The sequence below is a fragment of the Psammomys obesus genome, unplaced genomic scaffold, assembly GCF_907164565.1.
Source record: "Psammomys obesus unplaced genomic scaffold, mPsaObe1.curated_primary_1811, whole genome shotgun sequence".
Classification (NCBI taxonomy): Eukaryota; Metazoa; Chordata; class Mammalia; order Rodentia; family Muridae; genus Psammomys; species Psammomys obesus.
In genome coordinates, this window is record NW_026585797.1 from 15,286,002 (window position 1) to 15,292,100 (window position 6,099).

Genomic DNA, 6,099 nt, shown 5'->3' on the forward strand with positions numbered 1-6,099 from the left:
TGTGTGTGTGTGTGTGTGTGTGTGTGTGTGTGTGTGTGTGTGTGTGTTTTGGGGAGTCTATGCCACACGTGTGCAAGTGCCCAAGAAGGTTATAAAAGGGCGTTGAACTCCCTGAAGCTGAAGTTGCAGATGTAGGTGTGATACACCCAACGCGTGAGTTCTGAAGCTGGGTGCTAGGAATCAAACCTGGGTCCTGTAGAAGAGTAGTAAGCACTCTTTCCAGTCCCATGATGGAGAACATTTTGTTTTGACCCTTGTGTTTTGTTTTTTGAGAGAGAAAGGAAGGGAGAGGAGGAGTATAGAGTTGGGTGGGTAGGAGAAGGGAGGTTTGGGAGGAGTTGGAGCAGAGGAAAGCGTATATTCAAAGTATAGTGTATATAAAGATTTCTTCAGATAAAAAGATAGTTTAATTGGCAATGGGCAGGGTGCTGGACAAAGGCTTTCTACCTAAAACCTGGAATGAGTGTGAATGAATATACCTACAACAGAAAATACCTACAACATCTGCTTGGAACAAGATCAACAGATAAACAGAGGCTCACACAGAGCCCCAGAGGCTTCTGCTATCAGAAATTCTCTCACATCCCTGCCTTCCACATCCTGTAACTGAATTATTTTAATAAGGACCTATACAGGCTGAGTGACATGGGGGTTTATAAGACCTGGCCACCACTAATACCTGTTCCCACTCTGTAATAGAACTCTGCTCTAACTTTAGTGCAACAGTGACTGTAAGGGGGTGTGTGTGTGGAATTCAAGGTATTTCCACTTCACAGTAATTCTAGGAGTGTGACTGGGCCATGCAGGGGGTAAGAGTCTAACATAAATAAATCATGGCGGTTATCCACCTGGCTTTATCATACAGAAAGTGATGCCCTCACTGAGAATCAGGTCAGCATAAATCACAGTGCTGGACAAGGCTTCACATCTGTCATGTCAAGAAGGCGTGAGTGGTCACGGGCATTTCAGGTCATTGGATACAGCTCTAACGGGTTTGCAACTGGAAGACACAGCATCAGAAAGACTTCAGGCAGCTGGTGGAACCACAAAGGCATCAGAAAGAGTTCTCAGCCTCCTGACTCAACAAGGCTCCGTCTTCATGAATTTAGTCTTTCCTTCTTGAAAGCAGAATCTTACTCCGAGTTTCAGGTGGCTTCATCAATTACTCAGTTCTCTCTTTCCCCGAGAACTAACATTAGTCTTAAACAATAAGAATGTCCTTCTGTCCCCACCAAAGCATGCTGGTACTCAGCTCACTCTTTCTATTTCTACCCTCATATGATTCAGGATCTCTACCCAAGGGAATAGTGTCACCCACAGTGGATGGGACAAGATAATCCCCCTCACACATAGGCCAACCTAATCTACGCAATCCCTCATTGATATTTTCTTCCTTAGTGATTCTAGACTGTGTCAAACTGGCACAAGTCTCTGGCTAACCTATGTGGGGTTTTGTTTGTCTTTGCACAGACTGCTTCCAAATGAAGCTTCTGTCTCCTCCAGGCAAACTACTTATCATGGTTCACTCTATCTACATGTGTGGCTGGCGCAGCCAAAACAAAATGCCATAGACTAGAGATAACAGAAATGTATTTTTTTCAAGAGTTCCAATGCTAAAAGTCTAAGGTTAAAGCATCAATTTGACATTTTTTAAGGAGTCTCTGCTGGCTTGAAAATAACTACCATTTCTCTGTGTGTTCAAACAATAGTTTCTTTGTATCCCAAGCTCCTTTCCTTACAAGGACCAAGATCCCATCCTAATGGAATCATTTTAACTCAGTGACCTTCTTAGGGACCCTAACTCTACAGAAAGAAAAAGCATTGGGAGATAGGATGCCAATACATGAATTTAGGAGAACCCAGTTCAGCCAATTACGTCATGCCTCCTTACTGGGTCTGGCAGCCTTTCCGCCTCTACTATGCTTGGCTGGCTGGAGTTTTGAGGCCAGGAATCAGCACATTGAACTGTGAACTCCACTACACCCATATCACAGTTGTTAGCTCACTGATATCTGGGCCAAACTCACCCCATTTCTGTGACACACAATAGTGTCACCCACAGAATTTCATCAGTCTCCCATACATGTCTCTGCAGAACCAAACTAGCAGGGATGATCACATGTTCCCATCAACTCCTCTTAAAATTGCTAACTGGGTCCATCAGGGTCTGAAGGACAATGACAGGATCTGCTACCCCCAGCCTGGTGTCCCCATGTCCTCCCATTCCCAAGGGCAGCTCAGAGTCTTTACCCTTCAGAGACACTATTAAGGTCTTGGCATTTTTGCAAAGACCTGAATAGATCACCATTGATTCTGTTGAAGGATCACAGAAAAGAGAATCCCTGTGGCCATCAATCATGGACACAAATTTCATTGAAAAGTCTGCGATAAACACATTTGAGAAGCACCCAATGTTCTATGCTCTGTCTCCTACCACAGTACAGCACAGAGACAGGAGAGTTATCCCAGAATGAACAGTTCTACATGACCCCATGTCAGATGAAAGGCTTCTGTCTCCAGGAGCTCCAGGTAGCTTTTCAGCTCCCAACCTCAAAGGGGGTGCTTTGAAAGGCTAGCTTCTTTTACTAGAGTCCCAAATTACAGGTCCACTCATATTGGAGGCTGATGGTAGCCATTCCTGCTGACTCAAATCCATGTTCAGTGGAGTCTCTTGGTGACTATAATACAGGCTAAATGGAGTCACAGCTGACTAGACTCCCTTTTTACTGGGGTCCAGCTAAATTCTTGTTGTTTGGGATTCATGACTGGAATCACAGTTGAGTAGTACCTTCATTTATAGGTGTTTCTTCTGCCCTGTGTCCTGTCTATGTCCAGTCCTATTGACTAGAACCCATGCTGACTAGAGTCTCCTCTTTCTGAACTCTCCTGATAACTGGAATTTTTACTGACTGGAATCCTGCTGACTTACCTCAGGCTAATTAGTCTTGCTCCCCCTCCAAGTATGGATAAGGCAGACAGCAAAAGATAAGTAAACAAAGGGAGTTTTATTGTAATGTCAGAGCAAAAATTCAAACAGCCCCTTGGTAACAAACAAGATGCCAACCAAAAGAGATTGGGAGTGTTAATGCTGTAAGCTCCACTCCAGTCTCAGGAAGCTAACGAAGAGCTGTCTTCTATGAGACCAAGTCTCAGAAGCATCAGGTCTCAGAGGGCAGAGCAGTAAGCCAGTCCCAAAAGCAGGAGTGAGTCAGGCCCTTACCATGTGACTGCAGGTTAAGGCACATGCGATGGGAACACAGCTCTTGCTTCCAGCTGGATCCCTGAGTTTTGAACTGTTTATGCTAGGTGTTTGGAAGTGTCTTAATCAGTGTTTTGCTGATGTAAAGAGACACCACGACCATAGCAACCCTTATAAAGGAAATCATTATTTGGTGCTTGCTTACAGTTTCATAAGGTTAGTCTTTTATCATCACGGCAGGAAGCATGGAGGCACACAGAGAGACATGGTGCTGGAGAGTTCTACATTGAATCTGCAGGCCACAAGGAGCCAGACCAAACAACCCAGGCCCGTGGTAGCTCAGTAACCAAGTAGTTTTCCAAAGTAAGGGGAACAAGGACTATTTCTAACAGGATCTCAAGGGCAGGCTGTTTGACCCTCCCTCCCCCCCCCCCCGCGGAGGAGCAGTCTGTTAGGCCACAGAGGAGGACTTTGCAGCCAGCCCTGAAGATACCTGATAAAACAGGGTCAGATGAAAGGGGAGGAGGTCCTCCCCTATCAGTGGACTTGGAAAGGGGCAGGGAGGAGACCAGGGAGGGAGTGTGGGGTTGGGGAGGGAATGAGGGAGCGGGATACAGCTGGGACACAGAGTTAACAAAATGTAACTAAAAAGAAAAAAATAATAAAAAAATAAAAAAAAAGAAATCCTTCGTGAACATTTCACTAACTCACTCCCAGCCTTGTTCTCAAATATTCCCCATCCTACTCCAAACAACCAGGCATTGGTACTTGGCTGTGAACCATAGCACCACCACAAATGCCGTTCCAGTTTGTGGTGTTTCAGCCGGAGTGAAACAGGGAAAAGAGTTGTCTGTAAAGTTTTCTATTTTCGTTTTGCCCACCCCCCCTTGGTTTGCCTTTTCTTCAGTGTGAGGACGCCTGGGATTTACAGATGGGTAAGCAGGGCCTCTCCTGCAAGGGTGGAAAGCATCTACAGAGAAGAGCATCTGGGGTCCTGCGCACTCAGAGGCTTCCAGCAGGAAGACAGCTTCCCACATTCATGGCTGTCTCCTGAGGAAGGGGAGAAAGGGGACAAGAGAGGAGAGAAAAGGAGCAGGGCGTCTCTTTGTATCTGTGTCCAATATGGTCTCTTTTGATTTTTCATTCTCCATAGTGAAGGGCTCCCCAGGGACTCTCATCTGTTACAGGCTCGGCTGTACCTGCCTGCCTGTGTGAAAGTTGCTCAGCTGCTGCCCGGATGAGGGGAACATGTCACATCTATCTCCCTGGCATCCACTGAGCCTGTGGCCTGCAAGGATCATGGCCCACGTGGAGCACAAAGGCAGGTCTGGAGAGAAAGGCCGACCTTGTGCATTGTCGGGTGCTCTTTGTGTTGGACGCTGGGGTCAGCGCTTGCTCGACATTCCTGCTTCCTCTGTGTGACAGGAGGAGAGCTCCCCTGTGCAGGGTGAGGTCTCAGCCCTCTCGACAAAAATGCAAGATGATTAATGGTCAGCCAATTCCCAACTATTTACACCACAACATAAAACTGAGGACATCAATACAGCTGACATTTTTGAAGACGCGTTTTTCTGTTCAAGACAATATTTTAAGTTGTGATTTTAGGAACACAAATACAGAATTGGAGTTTGTTTAACATTTCATCAGTGTTCACTGACCTCAGAAAAGACACTAAATATCAGTTACCATCTTCTTCAACATCATCAGCTGTCATTAATTATCATCACTATTTAGTCATCAGTCACATGATTGGTGACTAAAGGTGAGTGGAGATCACAAAGAAGGGGCAAAATGATGAGAATTAGAGATGAAAAGAAAAAAACTTTATTTAAAAATTTCTTTACTTTAATTGTATTTTTTTACAATTTATTCATTATATATCTCCACTGAAGCCCTCTCTCTTAACTTTCCCTATTCCCACTCTCCCTCCCTCCCTCTTCCCCTCATCCCCTTCCCCTAGTCCACTGAAAGGAGGAGTTCTCCACCATTGCCATCTGCCCATAGCTTGTTAAGTCTCATCAGGACTGCCTGGATCCTCTTCCTCTGTGGTCTGGCAAGGGGCTAGCGATCAAAGAGCAGGCAACTGAATTCATGATAGAGGCAGCCCCTGCTGCCCTCACTCAGAGATCCACATGGAGACTGAGCTGCCAATGGCCACATCTGAGCAACAGGTCTAGGTCCTCTCCATGCATGGTACTTGGTTGGTGCATCAGTCTTTGTACGACTCCCTGGGCTCATATCCTTTAGCTTTATTGGTCTCCTTGTGGGGTTCTTGTCCCCTCGATGTCCCTCTGTCCCCACCACTCTCTTCTTCCATAAGACTCTCTGTGCTCTGCCCAAAGTTTGGCCTTGAGTCTCAGCATCTGCTTTGATTCCGTGTTGGGTGGAGCCTTTGAGAGGACTCTCATAGTAGGCTCCCATTCTGTTTCCTCTCTTCCACCACTTCTGATATCTAACCTATTTGCCATTCTGAATGAGATTTAAGCATCCTCCCTAGGGTCCTCCTTAGTGTTTAGCTTCTTTAGGTCTGTTGATGGCTATCCTATATTATACGGCTAATATCCACTTATAAGTGAGTTTATACCATGACTGTCTTGGAAAAGAAAAATTTAAAACATGGAAAACTTTAAAGTTTGATGGTATAGTTTATATTGCTGAAAACATTTCATTCAAAAGCATGTAATAAGCACTGAGCAGCTAGATACAGATATGAGATTCTTTAAAGTTCTTATGGTCTCTAGAAACAGACCAAGGACGTTAGCAATTTCACTTACCCTCAGCATTCTCAGTACTCTGGGCTCCATCTCCATTGCCACAAGAAAAAAGAAGAAGAAGAAGAAGAAGAAGAAGAAGAAGAAGAAGAAGAAGAAGAAGAAGAAGAAGAAGAAGAAGAAGAAGAA